We start from the raw sequence: 15,078 nt of genomic DNA, 5'->3' as shown, positions 1-15,078 counted from the left end.
GTTCCAAACCCTTCATCAGCTGCACTGAGCTCTGGACATGCTCCAGAACCTCAATATCCTTTTTGAAGTGACGGGCCCAGAACTGGACACGGTACTCGAAGTGTGGCTACACCAGTGCCAAGTACAGGAAGATGATCACTGCCCTGGTCCTGCTGACCTCACTATTTCTGATACAGGCCAGGATGCCATTGGTCTCCTGGGCCACCTGGGTACACTGCTGGCTCGTGTTCAGCTGGCTGTCAACCATCACAGCTAGATCCTTTTCAACTGGGAAGTTTATTTAGTCCTAACTTCATGTTATTAAAGATCACCACTTCATATAGATAATGTGCTGCTTTGAAACTCCTGAGTCTGGTTCTGCAGGTTCTTTAGGTAACTCTAGCTTTATTAAAGATAAGTTGTGCAATACAAGTGTTTTCTACACTAGAATAATGAATCTTAGATGCACCTGGGGACAACCTCTCTGGCTTCAGTAGTAAATCTGTCCTAGGTCTTCAGAAAATAGCTTTCTGGTTTTATATTATAGCTATTTTCAGGGGACAGAGGGAGGGTAGGGGGAGATGAAGTTATGTATAGAAATTATTCTTTTCTCCAAATCTCAAACCAATAGACACATCCACTTCAATAATTTAACAATATTTTTTTCCACTTTATTTTAAGCAGAGTCTCTGAGCCAAAGTAACAAAATGCAGAAGAGACTCCTAATATTTTTGAAAGCTTTCAAAATATGAGAAGGTAGCCCTAGGAGACAACAGCCTTAAAGGGAGAAAAATTGAATGCTTTGTCTAACTTTCCACAGGTCCGGATGTAACAACATGTACAAATTGCCTGGCTCTGTGAAAGGGGGAAGTTAAATCTCCATCTGGAGTACCATGAAGACTTCAGGAATTCTAATGCTGTGGGTTTTATTTTTACTAACCTCACAGACTTCAGATGTAAAAAAGTCCATAGAGCAGAAGAGTTTTGATGCAAGGAACTTCAATATAATAAAATCCAGGTCAAAACTAACAGGAAGCCAGCTGCATGAATGCAATCACATTTTTAAATGCTGTTTCCATGGACTTGTGGTCCAAATTCATCTTTTGCAGTCCACCTTTAAGTGGATTTGACTGTATCCTTAGTCTGTGTAAGTAGGCAGTATTATGGTACTTCAGCAGCCTTTAATGAAGGTGAGTATTTAGAATTTAGGTTGAATTTTCCATATGAAAATGGCCAGAGAACCTCCATTGTAATTTCCAAGTTACACTATATGTGTAGTCTACATATGTGAAGTCTACATATATAAGGAATCTCTAGGAATTCCTTACACTGAGTCATAACCTCACTTGTAATAAAGCAGGGCTTCTGATCAAGTCTAGGTTTAAAATACTTTTGTAGTTTCAGGTGTAGCAGCAGATAGGTTACAAGATTGGGGAGATCTTCCTCCTGCACTCTGAGTCTGTATACAGCAGAGGCCATACTCTTGATCCTTGCAGGGTGGAAATATTTTCTGTGTAGCACAGACCTGGGGCTTGCTATCCTTCCTTGCATGGTTTTTACCACAGCATGCAATTCTGATTTCAGCTGATCTGTGGTGGATGCATATGAAACAATAACTGGGCCTCTATTGTCTTTAAACATAGTGTCACCACTACATTAATATAACCAACACGGCTTCCTGACAAATGGCTCACACTTCAACAGGACACTTAGGAATTATTTTACTCTAAAAAAAATATTAGGTTAATCAGACATCTGCTTTCCCCCCTGTTTACGCTGCTTTGTTGTTCTGCTTTCTCATTCTTTCCCAAAATATTGGTACACACAAATAATTTAACTTTCCTCTCCTGTATTCTGCAATAACTTCCCTTCAGGTTCAGTCCTGGTTTCCTCATAGCCCATTGCTCCTCTGCTCCTCCTTAATCCTTCTGCTTCATTACGCTCTTCCCTTTTCATCAGTAATAGCTCATCATCCGTGTATTTCTCTTGTCTCCATTCACCCAGGTAAGAAGCATGTCAGCAGTGTAGAGCACTGTGTAAATGTTACAGGGCTATATAAATGTTTTGAAATAAGTCCTTTGGGGGGAAAGAGGAAAATTTTCCTCCAGCTGAATTTAATAACATGATTTTGCAAACTAGATGAGATAAATTTGCTTGAATTTATATCCTAATATTACGTTCTAAATTTATTCCCAGCACTGTCATTCTTTTAAAGGAGTACAATAACAGTGGATCAGCATGATTTCACCTACTTTTTAACAGAAAAGTCATCTATCTCTCTTCTGTATCCATCCCAGCAAATCTGAGTGTAACTTTAGGCTCACTTAAGCTTTGTCATGGTAAGAGGAGAGCATCAGAAAGCAGTGCTGCAAGGTAATTTTGTTTCAAAACCAAAGATGAAGACTGTCCTACCCTCAAGCAGGGCTTACAAATGAGACTCCTTGAATTAAGGAAAATATCCTAGAATCATAGAATGGTTTGGGTTGGAAGAGACCTTAAAGGTCATCTAGTTCCAACACCCTTGCAACCGGAAGGGGCACCTTTTGTTAGACCAGGTTGCTAGACCAGAGTCCCATCCAACCGGGCCTTGAACATGACAGAGATGGTGTGTCCAGAACTTCTCTGGGAAACCTGTTCCAATAATATCTAATGTAAACATACCCTCTTTTAGTTTAAAACCACCACCTCTTATCTTAACACTATATGCTCTTGTTAAAAGTCCCTCTCCAGCTCTCACATAGTCCTGTTTAGGTACTGGAAGGTGCTTTAATATCTCCCCAGAGCCTCTCCTTCTCCAGGCAGATGAGCCCCAGCTCCCTCAGCCTGTCTTCATAGCAGAGGTGCTCCAACTCTCTGATCATCTTTGTGGCCCTTCTCCATACCCACTGAAACAGGTCTACATCCTTCTTATGTTGGATTCAATACTTTAGGTGGGGTCTCACAGGAGCAGAGTAGAGGGGCGAAATCACGTCCCTCGACCAGCTGGTCACACTGCACTTGATATGGATGTGCAGCCCAGGATATGGTTGGCTTTCTATGCTGCAAGTGCACACTGGCAGGTCATGCTGAGCTTCTCATCAACCAACATCTCCAAGCATTCATCTTCAGGGTTGCTCTCAATACATTCCACACACAGCCTGTATTCATGATTGAGATTGCACTGATCCCCGTGCAGAACTTTGAAATATAACAAAGTATCTCAATAATCTGGCATGATAATCATGTAAAATAATAACAAGTCAAATTTAGTATTGTAAGTATGTTTCAAAGGCATAGGAAGTCTCTTGAAGGGTCACTAATGAAAGAGAAAGTCTTGCACTACAGCCCCCATACTCTTCCTTATGAATTAATATACCTTGCGCACCCTCCTGCATATGTGCTGTTCTGTGGATCAATTAGCTTTGTTAGGAACCACAGAACTAAATAAGGTAGAACAAGTTCAGTCACCTGTTCAGCATCCCCAGTACGTGTTTCTCAAGCCTGAGGCAACAGCGTTTGGTACAGTGAAGATGCTAGGAAGAATCTAGGATTCCCAGATAGCTTTTAGAAGTGAAGCATGGAACAGAGGCAGGCCACATGCTTGAATTAGAAGACACTATCTCACATAAAATCAATGCTAATGCGAGGAAAATTTGAAAATTGTATGAAAAAATAGGGTGTGAATTTCTGGGGAGGAAAGTGCAGAAATTTTCTACCCGATAATTTACACAGCAGCCTATGTGAACTGAGGGGAAAACACTGGTTATTCTCTATCACCTTTGGAACTTGGATCAACTCTCATGAAATGGATCAGTAATACTCCCTTGTATATATCCAGTTAACATGCATCTCAGCTGACAGATATGCTAAAAGCATTCTCAAATCTCAGTGGACTGATAGTACTTGGGGACAAAGTACAAGTCTGGAAACAGTCAACTATTCTGGGCTCATTTCATTTTTTTCAAAATTGGAAAGAATTGAAGTTTAGAGATGTTTATTCACTGTTAGTACAGAAAATGCCAAAGTGTTTGAACAGGAAAGCCAAAGGCTTCCTGGCACTTTCTCAGAGTTCACTGTCTGGGATGTTATTCCTTATGGGAATATGTGACAACAGACATTAGTCACTGCTGCAGATACTGACACAGCAAGCCAACACAGGATTGCATGCACTGATTCTCCCTTTCCTGTTCAGTGCAAACACAAAGCACGCCTAAAAAAAGACCAGAAGCACAGCATATCCCTTGGGATAGGGTTATACTTTGTTCTCAGGTTCTCTTTTGGAAGAATGATGCTCAAAGTACAGTTTTGCACAGTGCATTTTAGTTTATCAAAGGAGTTTAGCAGAATGTAAATGTGCATGGTCCTTTCACCTCTTCAAGACACTGACCACCTCTTAACTATTATAAGACTTCCGTTTTTGAGTTTGTTAGTGGCAACCTACAGGGTTCAGCATGACTAGAAGTGAGAATACAGGGCTGTAGAGCTCCAGAAGGAGCTCTAAATAGAAGGATCTCTCTTGAGGTACAAATCTTAAATTGTCAGATGCTTTACAAGGGAAGAATTTGGACAAGCAAATCCAGAAATCCTGCGAGTCTCCTAGAAATTATCCCTTTAGGTAATGACAGTCACATCAGGGATCTTATAGGGTTAGAGAACTAGAAGTGGATCACCAGAGGGAACACTGTGTATCATCACTAAGGTCTTCTTCACTTAAACTAATAAAAATTAAAGGACATCTGCAAAGTTCAGATTATTTGTATCCATTGTTAGAGTGCTGGCAAAATGAGGAAAGATTGTGACAGAAGTATACACTTGTTGTTGAAATATTGAAGCAACCTAGTAGGAGGAATAGCAGTAAGTTTACTTATACAGGAAGACAAATTCATTTACCATAGACTGGAATACTGAACTATTATGGCATTACCTGTTTATATGCACACCTTGAACATACATACTATCTCCATACAAGATCAGATAGAGGCTTGTCTTGGGTCTTCATATATAGTGATATAATTCAGCAAGCTGCTAATAAATATTCTGGTGTATTAAACCATAACATTTATTTAATATTTCTTTTGATCCTAAAATGTTCACCCAAACTCAGTCCAATGAAATTTCAACTTCACTTAAAAGTTGTTCTCATAAACCAGATTTCACTTAGATTCCAAGGAGATTCTGCATAAGTATTGTTCTTAACAGACAACGTATTAGGACATGAGATTTGCTTCAAAGCACCTTCATGTGAAAAACCAGCAGAGTTTAGCAAGAAACCAAATAACATATTTGACCTACTGTTGTTTTAGGTGAAATTGGGACTAACTGCAGAGCTGTGTGCAACTCTTTGCTGTTCATCAAAATCCGAAATTCTGTTTCAGAAAGTCACACTCTCATGATTGAAATGTGAAATCAAAAATATCCTCCCAAGCACATTATTGAGGAGAGAATTCTTGCTGCAACTGTACTAAGCATACTGGAAAAGAATTCTTTATATCACTGCCTTTGTCTACCATGGGTCATATATTTTGGAGGTTTTTTCCCCAATGGAGATGCACAAGAGCAAACAGCCTAGCCTCTGGAACCTATATCAGATATTGAATTTGACCAGAAAGTTGACATTTTCTTGTTCTATTGCTATGCTTTTTATATTACGGTGAGAATTTGAGTTCTTGTAAGAGGCAGTAGAGGTGCCTCCCACTGTGAAGCAGAGCTGGAAAATAACCTGTTTGCAATATTCATCAATACCACTCTGAGTTCCAGAAAGACATTAGGAATAAAGTTACATTTCTTTTACCTGCTAAATAATCAAGAACCTTGTAATTCACAAGGAGAGGTAATAGAAAAATTTCTTCATATCACTCAATATTCTGTGAGAATTTGCTGCCCTTGAGAACAATAATGGAGTCGTTTGCTGTGCCTGGGGTCATGCTCACTAGGGTAAAAAAGGCAAAGGATATACAGACTGAATTGTCCTCTTGCAGGACTACCAGAACACATTTTCTTTGTTGTGCATGCATGCATACAACAGTAAACAACTCTGCTGGTCTATTGTCAGCCTGGCTGTAATTCTCACAGAGTTGCCAGAGAAAAATACATTAGAGGTTTCCTCCAGTCCCCAGTAGGCTGCCTCGTGTGGAGATTGATCTAGAGAGACGTGCACTGCTAGTTATAGTTAAACAAATTGGCAGTATTGTAGAAGGAGCTACAAGAGTTGAAGCACCTAAGAAGGTTATTTTGCATGAATTATGATTTTGGCCATCAACTCCATGCCCTATATGCTGCCTTCAGGATGGGTGTTTTGCACTTGGCAGTCCATCTGCCCCTCCAACAATGGCCAAGCCCGATTTATCAAGTGCAAACTGAGAAGTGGAAGATTTATGAGCATTGTATAAGCCTTTAATCAGTGCACTAGTGCTTTCTCAGAAGAGGATTACATGAGATAAAATATATGGGCAGAGGAGAGGTTTGACCTTGGCATTTCACAATGGCTAATGGCACACAAGGAATTTGACAGAAAACAGATCTTGCCTGAAACAAACACCAAGCATAAGCCAGAGATAAGAGATGCCAGGTCCCAGCCACTCTAAATAAGGAGCAGGCAGAAATGAGGCTGGATATCACAACAGAATGAAAAGCCAAATGGGACCCAGTCCCTGGCCAGTTCTTGCAAACCAATGGGTACTTCAAACCTCAAAGTGTATATTTCACATGCAAAGCAAGGTGATAAGCTTACTGTGAGAGCACACAAAAACCTTGTCAAAAAATCTTTGACATGCAGTAGCTGCTGTGGACAGCCAGCATTGGTAAGTTCAGATTGTTTACTGAGCTTTTCACTTAGCATGAGAGAGAATTAGAATCTCATTAGGGGATGAAATGCCTCCAATAACCCAGATAATAACAGTATATTTATTAATGGTGATATTTTGAAGACATTATAACCCCTATCCCTTAACACTAGTGCAGAGAAGGGTACTGCAATAAAATGGTGGAGCCTTCCAATTGGACTGCTTGCCATGTGGAGGAAATGTTTTGCTTTGGACAAGGACTTTCAAGATAAGTCATAGGAGCTCCTTGATATCTCAGATTATTTACTTCCTGGACATCTTTCTCAAATTTAGGCTGCTCCCTGAAGTCAGAGCAGCCTGAACAAAAGAACCACACTTTTTTCAGTATTGCCCAAGGACAAGACAAAAAGTACTTGGCACAAACTGAAACATGGGAGGTTATATCTGAACATCAGGAAACATTTTCATTGTGAGGGTGACCAAGTACTTGTAGACGTTGCCCAGAAAGGTCATGGAGCCTCCATCCTGAAGATGTTCTAAAGCACGCTGTTCTAGGCAGCACACATAGATACCCCTATTGAGCAGGGCTACCTCCAGAACAAACCTAAAGAATTCTGAAATGCCAACAAGTGACAACCTGTTGAGTGAGAAAGTGGTATTTTCTCAACCACGTTTCAACTCTTTTCAATTCATTTCAACTCATATAGAGTCATATTTTAACTCCTCTAGAATTCAGCCCTTTCTTTTCCTTTGTCTATTGGCCTCAGTATTGGCTCCTACCCGTGACACAGGTGCTGGTGCACTCAGAGTGTGTAACTCTAGACACAATTCCTTCATCCTGTAAATTACAATTGTCTGCATTGCCAGGCACCAGCATTTCTCCTGTTTAGTATCAATGCAGAGATTGCATCCTCATCCATTACTCTGGCTCACTTCAAGAACAAAGCCAGTTCAAAATTGCTCTTAAAATATTTGACTTTAAACATGACAGAACATTTTGTCTCCTCTTGACTGGAACCAGAAATCACCTAATTTCAAGTATACAGAACACTTCTTCCACCTTTACTTTCTTCTTTCTTTACTCTTACTTCTCTGATTCAGCATAATAGGTAGAAATACTGGTAATTAGAAATACTAGCAGTATTCCACTGGGCAAATGAAGAAAGTGAACAGATTATTCCCCACTAGCTGGAATAACATGCGGGTGAAATTGCTTACAATTATATTCTGCAAAGTGTTTGAGTTGAGAAGAGGGAAGAGACTGAAAAACTCTAATGCTGTAAGACAACACTTTGAAATACATTTCATTTTAAAATAATATAAGAAGTGGTCAGAACCACAAGCTATCCATTGAAGATTTACTGCAAGCCTTCAACAGCCTGATGGGAAGGCATAAAGAAGCTGCACTTGGATGTAGGAAAGTGAGGGACAGTGATTAAATAACTGATTACTCAAATCACCTTCTAGATGAAAGCATGTTTCTCTGCTCCTCTACTTCCTCTCTAAGGTATTAACTCTCTCACCTTCCCTTATAACTAGGGTGTAGCTATTTTAAGAATAATTTAGCCTCTGGCTAACCTACTTTGGAAAGAGGACTAGAGAAAATTTCTTGTTTGTCCAGTAAAAGAGAGGTAAGTGAACTAACCACTATCCTCCTCCCTGTATATATATATTTTTAGGCAAACCTAAAACTCTAAGAAAATATCAAATAGAAAGTTTCAGTATGAGCTGACCTGAAAAAATTCCTCCCTACCCTGTCTCCCTCAGAAAACCCAAAGTTATTCCAGTTCAGTTTCCAAGTATTATTCACTGAACAGGCACATAAGTTATCCCAGGAGCCCAGGGGCAAACAAAGGCTGTGCTTTGTTTAGGCTGCTGTACTGCATGGAATTCTGGTCTGTCTGGTGTGAGCTCTGTTAGGAATTTTATCCACCCTCTACATATGCATTTGTGTGCAACACACAATGGGAATCACTAATACAAGTGATGTCTCTTCCACATGGATTTTGTAGCTGAGAAAAATAAAATAAAATAAAATATTTTTGAGCTATCACTTCAGTGCCTTGAACCTACTCCCCACCACACTTACTAACCAGCCCACAGTGAGTTTAAGTCACATAAGGGAACTGAGCTCACATTTAGTACACTGAGTTTTGTTTACCTAAAATAGCAAAACTTACAACTTACAAGTCAGCATCACACATTCAACTGTAAAGGATAATGCTCTTAACTTCCTGTTAGTAAGCTAATTAATTTACCTGATAATATTTCTACAAATTCCTAGAGAATGTTGCTGGGAGCCTGTAGCACTTCTTTAGCTAAACACAATGCCTAGGCATAGGCATACAATACCAACTATATCAGGACCCCTTGTCATTTATCCTCAGCCACACCTATAACACAAGACAACACCGGAAACATCAATGCATTCCTTGTGACCAGCCCAGAAAAATCATTACTAAAAGCGTTACTTACTGACAGCCTGCTTTCCTGCACTATCTGACTTCTTTCCTCCCAGACCCATCAGGTAGAGGCAAGGGTGAGCTAAAGGTTCATTATATTCCCTGGCTCCATTGGCTGCTACTGATACAACTCAGCTGATTTCAGTAAAGATGCTCAACTGACTCCTGCATGAAACTTAGCCTAATGAATTCTTGGAAAAATGTCAATATCCCAGAACTTTATCCAAGTCTGAACATAACTCTTATCCAGTACTTCCAACATTGATCTTTCCTTGTTTATTAACTGGTTGACCCACTATATGCTACAATAAGCCAAATTGTAAGTGCATGGAGTTGTTTTATAGCTTCTCTGTAAAATGTCTCAATTAATGTGCCTGATATTCTTTGAACACAAGTAAAATGATAAAAATATTGGCAGTATTTTGTCTTATGCAATATGATCATTCATGTTCTTGTGTAGTTCCAAGAAGCATTTTGTAACCAAGAGAAGAGGAGGAAGCACATATGGCAAAAAATTCCCTGATCCTATATAATGAAGATGAAAAGTCAAAAAATCTTTAAACTCTTGTGAATTCCTTTGGACATATCTGCAATATTGTCTTCTCTGTGGCTCAAAAGCAACAACAAATATGTCTCAAGAAGATAAAATGAATTATCACTCATCTGTTTTAACCTGATATATTGTCAGAGTTCCTACCACATAAATTCCTGCTATGGACAAACCAACACTTTTTTCTGCTTAGGAGCTTCACAGCAAGTTATAATGGTGCTGCCTCCATCGCCTTTATCTCTGTAATTCTTTCTATGGTGACTTGGCAATGCTGTTAATATTGACAATTTTCTGGTTGGACATTCAACGTAGACTTGTTTTGCTTTTCAAAAGAGTATACTAATCGTTCTACACATACCCTGTCTTACTTTAATTAATGGTTTTGTTGAACATTACATGTTAGAAAAATATAACAATCTTTCTGCTTAGCACAGTATTGTCTAGGACTGTCCATCCTAGATTAGTTCAGAGAGCGATAATTTCTAATGAAATGTGTATAAGGTACTGTCCATTTTTCCTCAGTAATACTTTATGGCTTAATATATAACTCACAAAAACTATTGAGCAGCTTCATAATGAATTTTGTCTTTGTCACAGTAAACTCATCTCCAAAATGGCAGCCTTTTCTCCTCTATGACAGTATGCACATGTGGGAAAAAGGAGAGGAAGGGGAAGAAATGTGACCCAGAACATGTGAGTGAGATACCAGTCAGTGCACTTACCTGATCACTGTTCTGTTGTCTCCTTAAACTCTATTTCTATTTTGCTGGCTTTGCTCTTTTTTCTGGATATGCATTGGGCAATATGTATGTGATTTGCTACCACAACTCAAGCCAGTGATTAGCCAGTGATTTGGAGACCAGAAACTGAAAAACCCAAGACTGGGGCTGGGATATACAGGTGGGATTGTGGATGAACTTAATGTCTGGTTTGTGTGTCTTTAAATTAAGGAAGCTGGGGTGTCTGTATGCCCATTTGGAAAGTGTAGTCCTGGTGCGCTAGCAAGAAGAAGCAGTATCAGGCAGGCTCCTATGTTGCTGTTGTTGATAATTCAATTGTTGTGCTGATAAAGGTGTCTACTCTCTGTCCACATTGGTGTGTGCTTAACATCGAGTGCATTGTATGGTGGCTTTTCTCATTTTTGGGGTTTGCACTCAGCCTCACCATTGGATGGATCTGCCAAGGGGAACAGCAGCAAACACGACCAGGGAGGACAAGCCCCACACATCTTAAGTCCTCCATATTTGGCTTCACTTAACAAGGTCCTTTCTCATACCAAACCAGTAAATACCATGGCACCCACTGCAGTCTAATATGACAGTACCTGTGTGCAGTTACCTGCTGTATTCAGGACTTTGTAGATCTGTCTTATGTTTTCCCTTCCAGATTTAAGCAGGTCTCCAGGAGCCTACTCATTTCTGCATCTCAGCTCCCAAAGCTCCCCATTCTGGAAGAGTTTGTGTCAAGCACAGTGATTGACCCTGTAATCCTAGGCATTTGTGCAGCATTGCACCTGGGTGTTAGCAGAGGAGCTCTGAAGACTGGGTATAGCTATCCAGGCAATATCTATACTGGAAAATAAAAAATCCAGGGATTGTTATTGGAAACTGAGGCTAAAGGACACAGTAATGCTGACCCCCCATAGGGCATGCTTCATCCCAAACAAAAGTGATCAACTGCAAAATACTTATTAGAACTGTTTACTCCTCCACAATAAATGCTATGTTGTAATAAGCCTTAAGTGGTGAAATATTAATTGATCTGGATGCATCAAGAAGCATCCAGCAGAGATGATCATGGGACCGTACGTATGGCTGTGACCTTCCCCATTTACCTTACCAGGGTGGAAAAAGCCCTGGAGAGTTTGTGTGACATCAAGCCAAAGCAAGAGATTGCCTAATGTTGGTAAACTCTGTTGTAGATGTGGGTCAGATGCTGTGCTTGGGTCCAGTAGGAGAGCCTGCACAAAGTGATGCAAAGAAAGAGCATTTGGATATGAGCTGACCACAAAATCACAGAATCATTTAAGTTAGAAAAGACCTCCAAGATCATTGAAGACAACCTTTGGCCAACTATTACCTTGTCAACTCGAACACAGCACTAAGTGTCATTTCCAGACATTTCTTGAACACCTCCAGAGCTGGTGACTGCATCAGCTCCTAGGGCAGTCTGTTCCAATGTTTAACAACATTTTATGGGAAGAAATTCTTCCTGATGTCCAAACTGAACCTCTTCCAGTGCATCTTGAGTTGATAATACAACTCTATTCCTTTAGTTTTCTGCCCAAACATGAAGCCTATTGAAGTTGAGCTAGCTTTGCATATAGTCGTCACATTTACCTTTATATCTGTGGTATAATTAATCTACAACCCAAAAGCCTACCCTACAGAGGAAAGTTAACTGGACCCAGTATCCAGTGGCTATTAATAATTCTGTTTGAGCTCAAGTGATGGTGATCAATTCTTTGTCGGGAGAAGGACAGTCCAAGTCTTGCCTTTGCCTTGCAATTGACTCATGGAGGCTGTTGCTGTGCAGCTACTTGAAACCGTAAAGCTTGCAGATTTTACAGTTTCCTCAGGTAATATATAAACTCTGCAAAATCATTACTAAATTACAGACATCAGTTTCAAAATTACATGGATAAATCCTTAACTCAACACCCTTGGTCATTAAACCTGAAATAGGATTTTAAAAGTCTAATTTAGTTTTTGCTATTTCTACTGTCATCTCTTTTCCTCCAGTTGTCTTTTCAAACAATGAAAAGAGGCCAAGAGACTCGACTGCTTTATTTTTCTGCTCCAGCATGGTTTTGCTCTATTGGGATTGTGACATTTAAATCATAACAGTCTTCAAAACAGAACATAGAAACTTTTGCAATTAATATTGGCGAAATATTGCTTAGGCTGCAAGTACTTTGGATACAAGCTGACCAGTTGTTTCTTGGGGTGGGTTAGGTGATATTATAGTAAAACCGATACAATACTTCTTGTAGCCAAATTTAAAGGTTTTTCTCAAACTTGTTGACCTCTCTCCATCTTTGACTGAGGTGAACAAAGAACACTGTAAAAACTGGCATTTTTTCCTGTTTGTTATTTCATGCTTCTTCCCAGCATAAGGCTTCTTTCCTGAGTAGTTGCTTTTTTTTTTTTGCTTTTTTTAGGCCAGTGTGTATTAGTTAGCTATCTAGCTTTGGTTTTCTTCACTGTGTCAGTTGGCTGCGAAGGTATATGAATATTTCATTGTTACATTTTAATTGGAAAGCTGACTCTTGTTAATAAACACTGCAGATTTAAAGCACTGAATATATTTAAAAGAGTGATGACAAAAATCTATATGTTTTAAGTCCTTGAAGTGATCTTATGTTTAACCCACCACTTGTGGTGTCATGGTGACATTAGTGGAACTGCTCATGACTGTTAAGTACATGTCAGTCCTACAAATAGTTCTTTTCATTCCTACTGTTACAGCAATTATATTACTATTTTAAAAATGGGAAAAGATGGCAACAGAGCTACAAAAAACAGCAGGAGACCTGGGTTTCACTCCCAGATACACTGTCCAATTACATAAAATTTTTTTGCTCTATCTCTTTCTCTTTCCCATTAGCTCTTCTAGTTTATTGCCTCAGTAAAGTACATGAGCATGCATTTTTAGGAAACAAGTGCTGGCATGCTGATAATAAGCCTCCTTTTATATTAAACTTCTAATTTGACAAAAGTGTTATTTAATGACTTCAACACTGGAACATGAGTAATTATCAGGACAAGACTCTGATTTGAGGTACAGCAAACTATGAACAGAAATGCTTATACTATTAGGAAACTTAGTTACACTTAACTGAAAAAATATACATTGTACAGACAGTTAATCATAGAAATATATCTATTATGTTAAAACACCTTTCCTTTTTTTTTTTTTTTAAATTTATTAAAAGTTAGATCTTCTTTCTCTCCTATAAAATTGCAGCAATGGACTGGTCCACTGTTAGGCTGCTTTTCCTATATCTTTCATGCTCAAAATAATTTTCTGCCATTTATGTTCATATAAACGAGGAATGTAATGAGACAGTGATACTTCCGATTGATACTTTTAATTATCTTCTTTGAAAGTAATTAAGCAGGGGGAAGGGCACATGGAAGTTTTCCTATGAGACTGCAGACCAGATAGAGTAGTTTCTATGCTGCTTGCTGGAGTAAACTGTCTGCATGCTGAATTATCACCAGTGTGCCCTGGATACAATGACCAGAGATGCAAAGCCTTCATTCACACCTAATAAAATCTCAGGTAGAGAAACAAGTCTCCACTAGCAGTGAACAGACGTGATTTCATGTGAAGACAAAACATTGCTGTTACTTCATCAATAATTATCAAACTGCATGCCAGGGAAGGTGCAAAGATGCAGCTCATGAAGGTCACAGAGAATTGTCTCCATTCTGGGCAATTAAAGTCCTCACCAGTCACAGTGCTCAGGCTGCTGATCCCTGCCACGAGCCAAGGTATCACCCTTCTTCTGGGGGTCAGATGAATGAAGGATCCCAGTGACTCTTGTCTTCACACCATAGGGAGTTGTACTTGGTTTGCAGTCAAGACAGTGTGCCTTGCAAGAGCCATTGAGTGCCCAGGGCCCTCTCCTAGGAGTACTGGAGTAATATCATCAAAGGCATTAAACAGCTCCCTCATCGGGAATACCTGACTTTCCAGGACTTTTTTCTCTGGAAAAGAGATATTGAAAGGGAAATGCATAACAGTGTACGAGAAGTGACATAGAGAGTGAAGACAGGGAAAGCTGCTTGCTGTCTCCACCAAAGCAAAGCAAAAACAAATACCAGGCATTCAAAATGAGCAAAAGTCTTCATAGTGGAGTTCTGCAACCCCTGGCCAAAGGATGGTCATGTGGGTTCAAGGAGAAATTGGAAAGTGTTTGGAAGAGAAACCTACTGAGGCTTAATAAATATGCAGAAATTTCGTTTGTCTTAGGTCAGGAAGTGGCTGACCTTAAAAAGTTTGAGATGAGTAGAGGGGGAAGAATTGCATATTTTTTTATTCCTGTATTTATTCTTCCCCAGGCTTCTACTTTTGGTCAATGTTGGAGTAGAGATACTGTGCTAGGTTGATTTTTCCCTGACCCAGTTATGTCTGCTCTTATATCCTTAACCTCTCTTACAGATGCCAAATTACTAAAATCCCCATAATACTTTTAGCAGCACATTCTGCAATTTTAAGTGAAGAGCTGCTGCCTCTCTGGCTGTGAGATTCTGCACATCAGGCGTGGCTGCTTCTGATGCAAAGGAGGTAAGGGGAAGACAAAGGCCAGGGTAAGAGATGA

The sequence above is a fragment of the Myiozetetes cayanensis genome, unplaced genomic scaffold, assembly GCF_022539395.1.
Source record: "Myiozetetes cayanensis isolate MyiCay16 unplaced genomic scaffold, myiCay2020 scf2-11, whole genome shotgun sequence".
Classification (NCBI taxonomy): Eukaryota; Metazoa; Chordata; class Aves; order Passeriformes; family Tyrannidae; genus Myiozetetes; species Myiozetetes cayanensis.
This window is presented reverse-complemented; position numbering follows the sequence as displayed.